Source organism: Elephas maximus, chromosome 3, assembly GCF_024166365.1.
Source record: "Elephas maximus indicus isolate mEleMax1 chromosome 3, mEleMax1 primary haplotype, whole genome shotgun sequence".
NCBI lineage: Eukaryota > Metazoa > Chordata > Mammalia > Proboscidea > Elephantidae > Elephas > Elephas maximus.
Genome location: NC_064821.1, coordinates 167,736,369 through 167,751,948, shown reverse-complemented (window position 1 = coordinate 167,751,948; position 15,580 = coordinate 167,736,369). Strand labels below are relative to the sequence as shown.

The following is a 15,580-nucleotide window of genomic DNA, read 5'->3' as shown; positions in this document are numbered from 1 at the left end:
CCACATCATGCATGAAATTCAACCCAGATCTATCCTAATCATAACCCCGGAATCCATAATTCAGGTTACCCTGGCCACCAAGATCACTTACAGGTTCCAATGAAATGAGAAAGGAATGGACTCAGGTAGTTATTGGGGAACTCCCAGTCACTGCAACAATGCCCTTAAACAAAAAACTTTGACCAAGAACCTAGGGCAATCTCATTCCACACCGCACCCCTAAGTTTATAAGTGAGTCACTAAGCTATTCTTATGTATGGTCTTAAAGTGGGTGGTTTTTAGCTTGTAAATACTACAAAACTGAGATTTAAACCTAGGTCTGTTTAACTTAACCTATGATCTTATATGCTAGGTTATTTTCATTAATTAATTTTGTTCAAAATCCTGAGGTCATAGGAGAGGATGGGGTAAGTAGGAAAACGTGAGGCTGTTTCTTTCTCCCAACACTGAGCCTTCCTTCAGCTTTTACAAAAAGTATTTCTCCCTTTTGCCAGAGTAACAAAGAGGTAGAAGAGAGGCAGGTAGGCTAACAAGGAAGCAATTTTAGTAATTCTGTTATATAATTTGAACCTCATAATTTGATTTGGCTTTCCTGTTAATTAATATAATTAGTAAGGCTTCGTAATTATCATATTTACCAATCAGGTCCTTTAGCCTCTAGATTAATAGGTCAACCCACTGCCATCGTTAGGAAGGCCAATTAATTATTTACTCTCTAGGAAGGCCACCTCGAAATCCAAAGAATATGTAATATATTTCATTTCCTATTACCTTCCCGGGAGTTCATGATTATTTTGGAAAAAAACATTGGCTTGAAAATTAAATTTCATATCTTGCCCTACTTCCTCTGGAGTATCTAGATCTTGTTCTTTTTTGGTTTTTTTGTTTGTTTTTAACATTACAAATCCTGAGTCTTACTGGTCCACGGGAAGGCTCCTCTAGGCTATTGGTGGATCTGCTGAAGTCTTAAGGACCTCAAGAAAAAATGTATGCAGTCTTTATACTTTAAAATTCAGGCGTTCCAAACTCCTAACGTGTTGTCTACTTAATGCAAAATCCATGGAATTCAGAATTGTCTTAAGAATATTGAGTAGCCCATATACTAGACATTCTGTGATCTAATTTATACATTCTCCATATAGAAAAGTTTTCCAAAGGTTAACAAAGCAAATTGAATTTCTCTTTCTTCACATGTTGTGGGGAGGGAGGGAAGCTATTATGTCAAGGTAGAGAGGAAGACCTAGTGCCCCAAGGATCGACTTCCTATGTACATGTTGGCAGTTTAAATTACACCTTAGTGTTTGGTATGAGACTTCCTGCCAACTTGGCAAGTTAATCGTTCTTTCTAGGACAATCCCTGCCAGAAATTAGGGCTTTCTTTTCAAGAAGATTTTTGCTTACTCCTTTTCAAACAGATTGCAAGACAACTGAAACCTCATAATACATTTCCACTTCTCCATTACCCAGTGCAACTGTATATAGTACATACAATTTCCTTTTATAGCTCCCCTTTGTTTTTGCAGAGTGGAAGATATCCACAAGTGGAGGCATTCACAAATGGAGACACACAAAGATGAAGCCTGAGGACTTTCCCATGAAGCCAGGTCTCTAGGCAGCTGGTTGTTCCGTCTTCCTCCTGGCCCTTTTTTTTTTTTGGCATTCTACCCTCAACAGGCAAAGGATAAAAAAAGGTTACTCTATGCATCCCAACTCGAGTGCCTGACATCCCTTAGAAGTTTGATTCTTGTGTTCAAAATATATGTGGAGTTTGGTTCAATTAAATTTTATGATACCAGAATTGTTGAAAGAAGTTATTTTATTATTATGTGTTTTTTTTTTTGTGTTTCTTATCTTAAGTATTAGTGATCTCTGTTTTTAACTCAAGTTTGGAAAAACAGGCTATGAACTTTTCTCAGCCTTTGATAACAAGGCTCCAGCTGAACTGCCAAAGGACATAGCCTCAAAGAAACCAAGTATTTTTTTTTCTTTAACAATTTAACTTTCTACCTTTTTTCCTTCAAAATGTATCACTATAAACTTTTTACAAACAGGGTCTGTTTCTTCTCTTTTATCTTGCACATTGCTTTGTGGAGACACACACGTATGGTAAATAAACATTTGTGGATTATTAGCAAGTGGTAGCTGTCAGTATAATGATGATGATGATGATAGCAGCTAACAGGCACTATCATAGCATTTTAGAGTTATTCAGTGTAAAACCTCTTTTACCTACAACAAAGCTGTCTTTAATTCTCTGGCAAAACTCTTAAGAATTTTTACTGCAATAAATTTCACAATCCAGCCTTCACTTCCTTTTATTGTTTTGGCTTCAAGAAGCTGTCACTTTTTTAGATCCATGCTTGTTGCCAAGGCTTGACCTGAACACACAACGGGTAGCTGCTTTGCTTGTCATAGGACATAAAGCAGTAGCAAAGCCTAAGGTAATGTGGCACTTAGTATAAACCCTTTGCATTTTATGTAAACCCTTGATTCTAGCTTCACTGAAGTAGGAGACGTAATAAGAATGTTGACTTGAAATCTACTCTACCTTTTGCATCTTTCAGAAAAATATTGGTCTGAGCACCGGCTTCCTCACCAAAATTGGCTCAATTTAGAACAAAGTAGCAGTAGTTTTTTTTTCCCCCAATTCAGACTTTCTGTCCTTGAAAAGGCATTTCGCCTCATACAATTATGAAATTTCACAATTTAGCAGTGAGAAAAGGACTGGTAAAGCCGCTATGAAACATGCTTGGGACCTGACATTTTAGTAATAAATTGTGCATTTTCTTCTGGATCACAAGAGGTATTTTTGCTGATGAATAATAATTCTCTGACAGATTTAGGGGATGAACGGTAATGTGCCTTTGTTTACTTGGGAATTTTTAAGGTACTAGCCTAGAACCAATTTTAAAAATGCCGATCTTTGATCAACCTGAGCTCTTTGCTTAGCTATATCACACTTCTGCCATTTCTGAAGACATTTGCCAGAATTGGTCATTTACAGCCTTAAAGTTTGCTACAGTATTGGCATATCCATTTTAGCAATATCCCTGAATATATATACATGGAGAGAGAGAGACCTTGTGGGGCAATGGTTAAGAGTTCAGCTACTACCCAAAAGTTCAGCAGTTCGAATCCATCGCCACTCCTTGGAAACCCTATTGGGCAGTTCTACTCTGCCCTATAGGGTCGCTTTGAGTCGGAACTGACTCGATGGCAGTGGGTGTTGGGTTATTAAAAAAAAAACCTCAAACCTGTTGCTGGTTAGCAGCTGTAGCTTTCAACCACTGCGCCACCAGGGTTCTCTCTCTCTCTCTCTCTCTCTCTATACGTTTGAAGATGTTTATTCATTCACCTCCTTTATCCATTTATTCATCCATTCCATATTTATTGAATACCTACTATGTGCAATGCAGTTTCTCCAATCTTACCCAACATTGGGCTACTGTTATGGTTTGAATTATGCTCCCCCCCAAAATATGTGTTGTAAATCCTAATCTCTATGCCTGTGGTTATAATTCCATTTGGGAATGGATTATCTGTGTTTTGTTAATGAAGCAAGATTAGTGTAGGGTATATCCGGAGCAATCTCTTTTGAGATACAAAAGGAGATTAAACAATGGAGTAGAGAGAGAGGTGGAGAAAGACTGATGCCAAGCCACATGGAGATCTCTAAGGAACTAGGAAACAGAAGCTGAAGAGACAAGGACCTTCTTCCAGAGCCGACAGAGAAAGACTTCCCCTGGAGCCAGCTTCCTGAATTTAGGCTTCTAGCCTCCTCAACTGTGAGATAACAAATTTCTGTTTGTTAAAACCATCTACTTGTGATGTTTCTGTTATAGCAATACTAGACAACTAAGACAGCTACCAATTAGTAAGATTTTTTTAATTCTGTTTTTAAGTTGTTCGTTCCCATACGTGGAATGAATTTCAAAAAGTACTGAGGAATATACTGTATAGTGAGAAGGAAATCTCCTTGCAGCCCAGCTCCCTAGCCATTCACCAACCCTCCCTAGTCAACCAATGTTACCAGTAACATTTTTATGTGTTACTTTTATAGCCTTCTAGAGATACTCTATGTGTATATTTATATATATATAGTAAAAAAACAAAACCCAGTGCCCTCGAGTCAATTCTGACTCATAGCGACCCTGTAGGACAGAGTAGAACTGCCCCCTAGAGTTTCCAAGGAGCGCCTGGCCTATTCGAACTGCTGACCCTTTGGTTAGCAGCGGGTTTATATATATATACTAGCGTATGGAAACCCTGGTGGTGTAGTGTAGCTACAGCTGCTAACCAAAAGGTCAGCAATTGGAATTCACCAGGTGCTCCTTGGAAACTCTATAGACCCTGTCCTATAGGGTCGCTATGAGTCGGAATCGACTCAGCTGCAACGGGGTTATTATAGTAGCATACTGTATATACTATTCTGCACCTCTTCTTTTTTCACTTAATATTATCTACTGGTTAAGATTTATTGTTCCTTTGGTACATTAAGGAGCCCTGGTGATGCAGTGGCTAAAGTGCTTGGCTGCTAACCAAAAGGTTGGCGATTTGAACCCATTGGAGTTCTGCAGGAGAAAGCTGTGGCAGTCTGCCTCTGTAAGGATTTACTGCCTTGGAAACCCTGTGCCGCAGTTCTACTCTGTCCTTACAGAGTTGCTATGAGGTGGAATCGACTTGATGGCAATGGGCCTATTGGGTTTTGGTACATTAGATTAATTTCAATATCATAACTGACATATTTCAATATTAAAATGCTAGCTTAAAAGATGTCCCACACTGAATTTCTGTTAATGGTGGTGGAATAATTTGGAAAAGGATAGTGGTAATGGCTGCATAATATGATGGACATAATGTCATTGAATTATACATGTAAAAATCATTAGAAAATATTTTGTTATATTTATTTTTACCACAATTAAAAAAAAAAAGAAGAGGCCTTGAAGTGATTTCCCAAAGGTCAATAAGTAGTGTATGTTACAGAATCAAAAAAAATTATAAACTTGTACCTTTTCTCAAAAAAAAAATTCTATAGTTATACACATGAAACAAGAACCAAAAAAAAAAAGAAAGAGAACAATTAAGAGAGAGTAGTAATAGATACATGGTCTGAGAAGAGTAGATATACACTCAGAAAAAGGTAAAGAGGCAATAATAATTTGAGTGAAGAGCGTGTGCTTTGTTATTCCATACGTGACCAACATGTTGCAAGTTGTTTTTTGAGTGATCAGCTATCAATAATAACCTGCTCATCCAGTGAGTCAGAGCCCAGCAGGGGAGTTTGTGGGTCTAAAGTGTTTCCTGCTTAGGTGTTCTGCTAAAGGCTCTAAAGAGCACCACATTTGTCAGGACCACTGAAAACTTGTTTTTGTTTTTTTAAAGTTCTAAGGAAGGTCACCAATCCCAGGATGTTCACCTTTTATTTACCTAGATTTCCACCCACAGAATCCAAGGAATGAAATTGTAGGGACATATCGAGAAATGTAAATCCTTTGTTTTGCCACCATAATTTTGACATACGTACTCTAATAAGCTTTATATATAAAATTTGGATTCCTGCAATGTGCTAATGTTCTTCCAATTTATCCAAAATTGATCTACTGATGTTTAAAATCTATTGATGTTTCAATGCATAAAATTCATGAAGTTTTAATATTTTATTCAACATATTTCATTATTAAAATATTAATGGAAGAGGTACTCTAGAATAGAGCCCTGAAATGATTTGCTGGTGAATTTTGGATTTAAAAGCAAAACAAAATTCTTTTTTAAATACTATTTTAATGAGTTTTTGGTGAAAGTTTACATAGCAAGTTGGTTCCCATTTGACAATTTCTACACAAATTGTTCAGTGACATTAGTTACATTTATCACAATCTGTCAACATTTTTTAAACAGTTTCTAAGTGTACAGTTTAGACATTCATTACATTCTTCGAGTTGTGCAACCATTCTCACCCTCCTTTTCTGAGCTGTTCCACCCTTAATTGACATAAACTCACTGCCCCCTAAGGTTCCTATCTAATCATTAGAGTTGCTGTCATCAGTTTGATCCCATATAGACAGTTCTTAAAAGAGTGTATTGCTCAAGGCAGATCTTTTTTGCTAGCTAAGCCAAACTATTGTGCAAAACAAAATTCTTAAAATGATTTGTGGATAGGCCAAAGAAAACTGTAAAGGAAAGGACACTGAAATTTTGATCTGGGTCCATAATTATGGTGATTTTTGTTTCAAAAACAACTTTGAATCTTCCTGAATCTGTAGGCCCTTGCAAAATGCACCCTATCAAAATTAATGAGACATTTGAGGTGTCTCAGAAAGAAAAGTGAACAAATGAGAAAATGGTCAAAGGAAAGGAATAGGCATTTAGCAACAAAAACAACAAAATGCAAAGGACCAAAAATATGAAAAAAAATCTTCAGTAATAAAAATAATCTTCAGACATGCATATTGGCAAGGGCTTCTCTAAGTTATAAAGCCCAATACTTCAAGGCATATTGGCAAAATTTCTTTAAATTATAAAACCGAGTGCCTCAAGGGTGTCTGGAAACAGGCACTCTCATCCATTGCTTACACAAGTAACTCTAGTTCTGGGAGTTAGCTTCAGGAAATAATCAGGTGTTCTCATATAAGTTCTTCACTGCAGTGTTATTTATAATAAAGAAAAATACATAAAATAGATGTCTACCAATAGTGGATGAGTTAAATTGTAGTACACTGGTATTTCCAAATGATAGATTAGAAATGCACCCATGGAGAAAACTTGTACTTCAGAGGAAAATGAGAGAAATGTTCATGATGTATTGTTAAAGAATGCAGTTTTTAGAACACTAGGCATGGAGTGATCACAACTTGATTTTTTTAAAGTAAAAAATATGAGTTAAGATATGTACCCAAAAGTAATATTAGAATATTATAACTCAAAATGTTAAAAATGTTTATCCCTGAGTTGTGAGATTGTGAGATTACAGGGTGATATTTATTTTCTTCTTTATGTATTTATTTATTTAAAATAATTTTTAATTTGTGCCATGACTACCTGGGAAAAAAAAGGCAGAAACTCTATATAGATAGAACTATTTTAAGTATCTGTGATTAAAAAAGAAAAAAAAAACCAAACCTGTTGCCGCTGAGTCGGTTCCGACTCATAGTGAGTGAAGGACTGAGTAGAACTGCCCCATAGGGTTTCCAAGTAGAGGCTGGTGGATTTGAACTGCTGACCTTTTGATTAGCAGCCGAGCTCTTAACCACTGCACCACCAGATAGGAGACTTTTTTCTTTTTAAATCGAAACAGATTGAGCATTCCGCTCATGAAAACAATGGTGACAAAGGTGAGAGTGTGCTTGTTAGATAAGACCATAGAATATTCACACTGGAGGGTGGGTTAGAAATAATTTAATCCAAATCTCTTTATTTTACAGAAGAAAAAAATAAAGTCCAGACTTATCCGAGACCACCCAGTAGTATTTATAATTCAAACAAAATTGGATTTTCTAATTCCTAGAATCTTTATCTTTTCTTCCTTTCTACTTGCATAGAATGCGCTATCACTAGCTGGCAATATTTTTAACTTTTTAAAAAAAAAAACTTCAGAAGAAAAAATTTTAGGAGAGAAAAGTTTTAAATAGCATTATAGCATGACTTTTCTTCCTATTTTTAAATTGCTTTTTTCGACATATATATAAAACCAAAACCAAACCCGCTGCCCTCCAGTCGATTCCGATTCATAGCGACCCTATAGGACAGAGTAGAACTGCCCCATACGGTTTCCGAGGAGCGCCTAGTGGATTCCAACTGCTGACCTTTTGGTTAGCAGCCGTAGCTCTTAACCACTACGCCGCCAGGGTTTCCGTATACGTATATACACATGTTGAAAATAGTGTATGTGTATATATATATATACATATATACACATATACGGAAACCCTGGCGGCGTAGTGGTTAAGTGCTACGGCTGTTAACCAAGAGGTTTGCTCTTTGAATCCTCCAGGCGCTCCTTAGAAACTCTACGGGGCCTTTCTACTCTGTCCTGTAGAGTCGCTATGAGTCAGAATCGATTCAAGGGCAGTGGGTTTGGTTTGGTTTTTTTATACACATGTATATATACACATTATGTATACACATACCTATGTATTCATATATATATACCACTCTGTAGTTAACCTTCGGAATAGCTCATTTGAAATAAAACCTCTAAATACAATTTCATGATGGTGATTTAAATACCCTTCATTTTCCATACATTTTCCTCCCCCCCCCCCCCAGTCAGTGCTATTAACCTCTCTCAAAGCCACATGCTGATTTCAAGAAGTAAAAATTGAAATGAACTGTTCCTGCAGGCCATATTGGAAACCCTGGTGCCATGGTGGTTAAGTGCTGCAGCTGCTAACCATAAAGGTTAGCAGTTCGAATCCACCAGGTGCTCCTTGGAAACTCTATGAGGCAGTTCTACTCTGTCCTATAGGGTTGCATGAGTCAGAATCGACTCAACGGCAGTGGGTTTGGTTTTTGGTTTTGCAGGCGGTGTTTTTTTTTTTTTTATTAGAGGCTAAGTTACTGATGGCCGATGTTGATTTACAAAATGTGGTTGTCAAAGAATGTAATATACACTTGTATTAGGTAACATCATATACACATTAGCTTATACATTCAGACATTCAGCCAATATTTATTGAGCCCCTGTTATGAGACAGAGACTGTGCTTTCCCTGGGTATAAAGTGGCGATCAAAACACACCCAAACCCAAACTTTGGAGCTCATAGTCTAGTGTATTTTTGAAAACCAAGTTTCTGCTAAATTATATTTTGTAAGACAGGAATCATGTCTCATTAATCAGTGCAATGAATTCAGTAGGTTTTCTGTTAATATTTGTAGACCAAATAAATGAATCTTACCAGGGTTTACTTTGCCCTAAATTATTATTAGCCCAGGCATATACTTCTGGGGGCAGAGAAATAATGTGGGTTAAGAAGCTCTTGTATAACCTCACTATTAATTCTAGTATGCTTCTTCCAATGCCAACCTGTCATTCAAATCATCCAAAATAGGACATAATATCTGGTTATGAAAAGATTCCTGACACAAAACTCATTTAAATGTGGCCACCTGTCTTAGTCATCTAGTGCAGCTGTAACAGAAATACCACAAGTGGATGGTTTTAACAAAGAGAAATTTATGCCCTTACAGTGTAGGCTACAAGTCCAAGTTCAGGGTGTCATCTCCAGGGGAAAACTTTCTCTGTCAGCTCTGGAGGAAGGTTCTTGCCATCAGTCTTCCCTTGGACTAGGAGCTTCTCAGCGCAGGAATCCCAGGTCTAAAGGACACGCTCTGCTCCCGGCACTGCTTTCTTCGTGGTATGAGGTCCCCACTCTCTGCTTGTTTCACTTTCCTTTATTCTCTTGTAAGACAAAACGTGGTGCAGGCCACACTCCAGGAAAACTCTATTTACGTTGCATCAGGGATGTGACCTTAGCAAGGGTGTTACAATCCCACTCTAACCCTCTTTAACATAAAATTACAATCATAAATTGGAGGACAACCACACAATACTGGAAATCATGGCCCCTAACCAAGTTGACACATATTTTGGGGGGACACAGTTCAATCCATGACACTACCCAATGGTGAAGCAAACAGCCTTGGTGAGTAGAGACCACTATCATTTGGATTAGAACAAATTATTGTTACCATTATTGTCATTTTGTTCTTTAAAACAAAAATACTTGGTCATTGTTTTCCAGTAGTTTTCACTGTTTTGTGAGATAATTTGGGGAATTCATCTATGAGATTGTATGACCCAGCATTTCTGAAAGCAAGTAATAGATTTCAAAACCAATACTTAACAGAAACCTCTAAAACTGTATCTTTACTTGATCAGAATATCAGGATCTTTAAAGGTTTGGAGATTTTTAACTGATAAGTAAATTTTTTTTTTTTTTTTTTTTTTTGCTGACATCTAGGTCAAATCAGGATCTGTGCTCTTTTTTTTTTGTGCTTAAAGTGAAAGTTTACAGTTCAAGTTAGTTTCTCATGCAAAAATTTATACAGGATCCATGCTCTTGAATCAAAGAAGCAAAAGCCTATAAGGGTTTTCCTCTGTCCTGTAAATAGTGAATTTTTCTACCTTAACTTACCTAGGGAAATAAACACAGTACGAAAAGGCAAAGACTTGGCCCTCCCTAGGTCTATTCTGGAGCTCTGGTGGCATAGTGGTTAAGAGCTTGGCTGCTAACCAGAAGGTTGGCAGTTCAGATTCACTAGCCACTCCCTGGAAACCTTATGGGGCAATTCTCTGTCCTGCAGGGTCACTATGAGTCAGAATTGACTCGACAGCAGTGAGTTCAACAGGTAGGTCTGTTCTACCTAACGGATAATGAGTGTGGTTTACCCGGAACCTTCAAGAGTTAGCCTCTACTGTGTCTTCCAAAGGAAAGAGAATAGATTTAGATCGTCCTCTGAGCTGATATAAACGGGGAAAGACAATAGCTGTATGTGAGTGACCTTGTGCCCTGATATAGCTCTGGCATCTGTGCAGAAAAATTTTGGTAGCCTGTGCTTTGCCACTTTCTAGCAAGTACAGAGATTAGGCATGTAGGGATCGAGACTCAACCAATCCACAATATTCTCAGGGTTTGGTTAGTTATAACTCTCAGATGGGCTTTAAAAGCCCAGTTAATGAGCAGGAACCAAGCCACTGGCAGAGACACATGAGCCTGGATCTCAAAGTGTCTGTACTCTGAAGATGAAATCATAAACCGGAACATCTGACGTGTGTCTCATACACAACGAGGGAGGGAGGACTGCTGACGAAAGTGTCATACGCAGCTGCAGCTGCTTTTAGCGCTTGGCTCTCCCCGATGAACTTCCCCCCCTGCCACCACACCCTACCCTCTTCCTGCAAGAAAGCCATTTAGGGCGCTTTAGTTCTCATCCTGCGTGCTGTGAAACAGGCTGTAAATTGATATCTTTTACATCAGTATTGTTCTGTGGCTGGTTGATGTGCCTGATGGGCTATAGGGGTGACTGGCTCAGCTAGTGTTTGGGACAGGAGAGTCTACCTTAAGGAATTGTGTGCCCTGCCTTGAAAGGGAAGGAAATCTGGCCTTTGGTCCTAATTAAGCTCTTGTTAAACATTGACTCCTGAACAAGTTGCCTTTGTCTTCCACAGTTTCTCCAGCTATACATTTGAGTGTGTCATCCTGTGTGACTTCACAGTGGGGTCATCAGGATAAGCTATTCCTGCCATCCAGAATTCTCTTCCCCTCGCTTTGCCATTGCCAAGGCCCCCTTATCCTTTGGATTTAAGTTGAAATATTCACTTCTTTAAGAGATCTTACCTGACCCTACTTCTTACTGCTCAAAACCAGGAATAGTCCCCCAGCTCATTGTTCCATAGCACCTGCTACTTTTCTTTTTGGAACTTTCATCACCTTTATTAAAAATATTGTTCGATGTTTATCTTCCCTATTAGGCTATAAATTCCATTAGGGTAGGAATCACATGTCTTTTACACTCTGAATCCCCCCACTCCAAGCATTATGTGTTGCAACTATTTTGTGGTTAATAAGTATTTTTGTTGAATGAACGGTGAATTACATCTTATAATCACTTTGAGATTCTTTTGTGGGGTAACCTGATATTGAATTCTTTGTGCCTTTCTAAACATTCAGGTAACTTTAAGGAGAGGTATTGAATTAAGCCAAAAGGGCTGCTGCTTATTGAATAGTTCCCCACGCCTCACTACTGCTTGTGTCTTTCTATCACCACACTCTAAATTCTTCTTATGGAGACAAACTGTTCCCAACTCCCAAAGCTATCGTTTCTGGGAAAACTGCAGTCTGCGTTCATTTTTAAATGAAACAAAAAAGATCCAGCCTGGCTTTTAGAGCTGAGTGTTGTATTTCCTCATATTTTAGTCAATTTAAAAGTCATTAATCTCCCATAGAAAAGATTTTACGTAATCTATAACTACATTTGAGAATGAGCTTGCCAACTTCAAATAAATTCTTACCAAAATACCTTCTTGTTAACTCTAATTGTTTCTGAAATATTAAACTGATTTTGAGTATCTATCTAGAACTTCTCAGAGTAGGTTCTGAGTTGAAACAAGGAAAACCAGCTTTAGATGCCGTTTATTAATTCACTGATTCATTTATTCAACAATTATTTAGTGAGCACTATATGCTGGGCACTTTTCTAGATGCTCATCAATATTAATAAAGCCAATAGACTCTTGTCCTCAAGGAAATAATTATAGGAGTCCTGCGGCATAGACGTGCTCAGCAAATATTCCATTGCTCTCCTGCTTTTCTCAGCTTCTCTTGCAGTTAGGTTGAGGTCATGTGATTACTTCTGGCTAATGGCCTGTGAAGGAAGTGACATGTATCACTTTTAGGCTGAGGAAGTTCTAAGCTGATATGCCTCCCATGACCTTCTCCTCCCCTGTCACAGCAACCTCAATAGTTAAATTTTTCACATGTTATAGCTACAAGGTGGTAGATTCTAAGTCATCTTAGTTACTGAGTGAAGGTGTAAAATGGAGCAACACTAAAAAAAGATTTAAGGTTTGCTAAAGCTCTGACAATTCACTTTCCTTGCCAAAAAGGAGGCGTGTTCAATATTCATCCTGAACTACTATATTCACTGCCACCAGTCCTGGTCCTTCCCCCCTCCCCCACAGTAGCTCTGAAATTGATACAAATCTTGAATTGATATAGCTCTAAAATAGATACAAATTTTAGAGGGGGGAAAAGGATTTTAGGCTTATTCTTGGGGACTGAATTAGGATAAGAGTCCGCATCCTGATTCTATGAATGTTTGCATAAATTATTTAATCTGCCTTTTTTCCACAGGTAAAATTGGAGGTGATATTTTGCTTCTAATCTTACAAGGTTATTGTGATGATCAAAATGAGTTAAATACATAAATTGTAAAGCATTTATAGAAATATAATATGACCGTATCTCACTGAACCTAAGATACCAGCATTTGTAAGTCATGCCGTCATTTTATACACCACAAAGAAAGAATCCTGCAAGACAATCTATGGCACAATTGCACAGATGTTTAATTTGTGCTTGTTGAAAGTCTCATTCAGATTCATTTAAACATTGATGTTTATCATATGCCAATCACTCTTGAACATTGATAAAAGGAAAATATAAAGGAAGTAATTTCGCTACGGTAGTCTCAAATGCTCCCACATTCAGAATCAGTCTTCTGAATCACTTTTTGACTCTGAGTCATTGATGCCTGCATTTTTTCAGCACAGAGTCATCTTCTGTGCCATCAAACACTGGTAACACAGCATTCCTTAAACAGGGCTTCTCTATTTTTTTCTGAGATTTTCTTCCAAGCCTCTGATGTCCATTTTGCAAGTTTTTATGCTCGTGCTTTCTTGATCTTACCAGAAGGTATTCATGGGAAATTTTCAGGCAATGACTAGGATTCATATTCCTTGCTCATATGGTACTTAAATGATTTGTTGACTGAAATGTGCAGGGGTTTCAGTTGTCCAATTTTGCCACCAGAATAACAACTAAGTTTGCACATGAGCAGACAATGACAACTATGTCACAACTGCTGAATAGCTGAAAGTGACTGTAAAACATCAACTGTAAGATATGTCTCAATTTCAGAGATGTTAAAACGCGAAAATGTGTGTGTGTTGGAATAAATAAAATGCAGTATTGGTATTTTACAAATAAAACCAAACCCGCTGCCGTCGAGTCAATTCCGACTCAGAGTAACCCTAAAGGACAGAGTAGAACTGCCCCATAGGGTTATCCAAAGAGCGCCTGGTGGATTTGAACCACTGACCTTTTGGTTAGCAGTCAGAGCTCTTAACCACTATGCCACCAGGGTTTCCTCTTACAAATAAGATATATAGTAATAAAGGCAGAGAAACTCAGCTACCCGGGAGTTCACAGATCATCTATGGCAGAATGTTTTTACTTGTGGTAAAATGTCCAATATTAATCCAAGATTCAGGATGTTGATCTAAACAAGCATTAGACAATCTATACAGAATTGGGTGTACAGAAAATTGGCATCTCAAAAGTCTGCCAATAGAAAACAGAGGCTCAGCAACAAGGAGACGTTTCAGGAGCTGTAACTCTATTCATGGGAGAAGCTACCAGCAGGAAATTCCATATTGGGGAATGGAGGTATAAGGCAGGAATCCCCCAAAGCCTAATTCTTGAAATTAACTCTTTAAAATGATGACCTTCAGTATGGATTACACCTCAACATAAAGAAAACAAAAATCCTCACAACTGGACCAATGAGCAACATCATGATAAACAGAGAAAAGATTGAAGTTGTCAAGGATTTCATTTTACTTGAATCCACAATCAACAGCCATGGAAGCAGCAGTCAAGAAATCAAAAGACGAGTTGCGCTGGGTAAATCCGCTGCTAAGGACCTCTTTAAAGTGTTGAAGAGCAAAGATATCACCTTGAAGACTAAGGTGCGCCTGACCCAAGCCATGGTATTTTCAATTGCATCATATGCATGTGAAAGCTGGGCAATGAATAAGGAGGACCGAAGAAGAATTGGCGAAGAAGAATTGGTGCCTTTGGATTGCGGTGTAGGCGAAGAATATTGAATATACCATGGACTGCCAAAAGAGCGAACAAATCTGTCTTAGAAGAAGTACAACCAGAATGCTCCTTAGAAGCAAGGATGGCGAGACTGCATCTTACATACTTTGGACATGTTGTCAGGAGGGATCAGCCCCTGGAGAAGGCCATCATGTTTGGCAGAGTACAGGGTCAGTGGAAAAGAGGAAGACCCTCAATGAGATGGATTGACACAGTGGCTGCAACAATGAGCTCTAGCATGAGAACGATTCTAAGCATGGCTCAGGCGGGCAGTGTTTTGTTCTGTTGTGCATAGGGTCACTATGAGTCAGAACCGACTCGACGGCACCTAACAGCAACAAGTCTCCTAATGTTTTCTTAGCAGGAATAGGATCAATCCTAGAATTGGAGTGAATCTTAATCCACAGTTAGGGTTATAGATCTAAGATCAGAGGCTAGAGGGATATGAGGTTAAGAGCTAAACATGTTATTACACTAGGCATGTGAAATGCTATCTTGAAATACCCACAGGCCAGGTCGGGGATAGAGGGAGAGAATGGGATCAAAGCAATAAACTTTATTGTGTTTCAAATGTCCACAGGTTAGGGAACTTTGTGAAACTTCAAAGGAGAAAAGACCCACAAAAATATGGGGACACCCAAGACCCATCTTAATGCCTCCTTCTTTAAGACGCTTTTCCCAATGGTAATATTGTGATGTTTAACTTGTAATTCAACAGAACACCCATATTGTTCTCTGATTAGTTTTTGTATATACACATTGATTCCTCATTAAGAGTTTAAAATTGAGGGCAGGAATGACATCTTACTTTTCAAATATTCTGCATATACAATTCCTAGAATAATGCTAGGCAGTGCTTAGAAAATTTATTAATGTTGCTTCTTCGTATTTCAGTCTGACTGCACTGACAGAGATTCTTTCTTGCAAGACCTCTATAAAAGTGAGAACCCAGATTATTTGTTGCCATTCAGCGTATG

General features: G+C 38.1%; 1 long non-coding RNA gene across 7 annotated transcripts in view; it reads left to right on the top strand.

Annotated features, from left to right (window-relative positions):
* LOC126073412 (uncharacterized) overlaps positions 1-15,580 on the top strand; it is a 312,807-nt gene that overhangs the window by 220,937 nt on the left and 76,290 nt on the right. For 3 of the 7 annotated variants that reach the window (XR_007516742.1, XR_007516736.1, XR_007516738.1), the window contains exon 6: positions 1,524-5,565. The exons of the other annotated variants lie outside the window; for them this stretch is intronic. This is a non-coding gene — a long non-coding RNA (uncharacterized LOC126073412). Of the gene's footprint in view, positions 1-1,523; positions 5,566-15,580 lie in introns of those variants that run through there. 7 annotated transcript variants of the gene reach the window in all.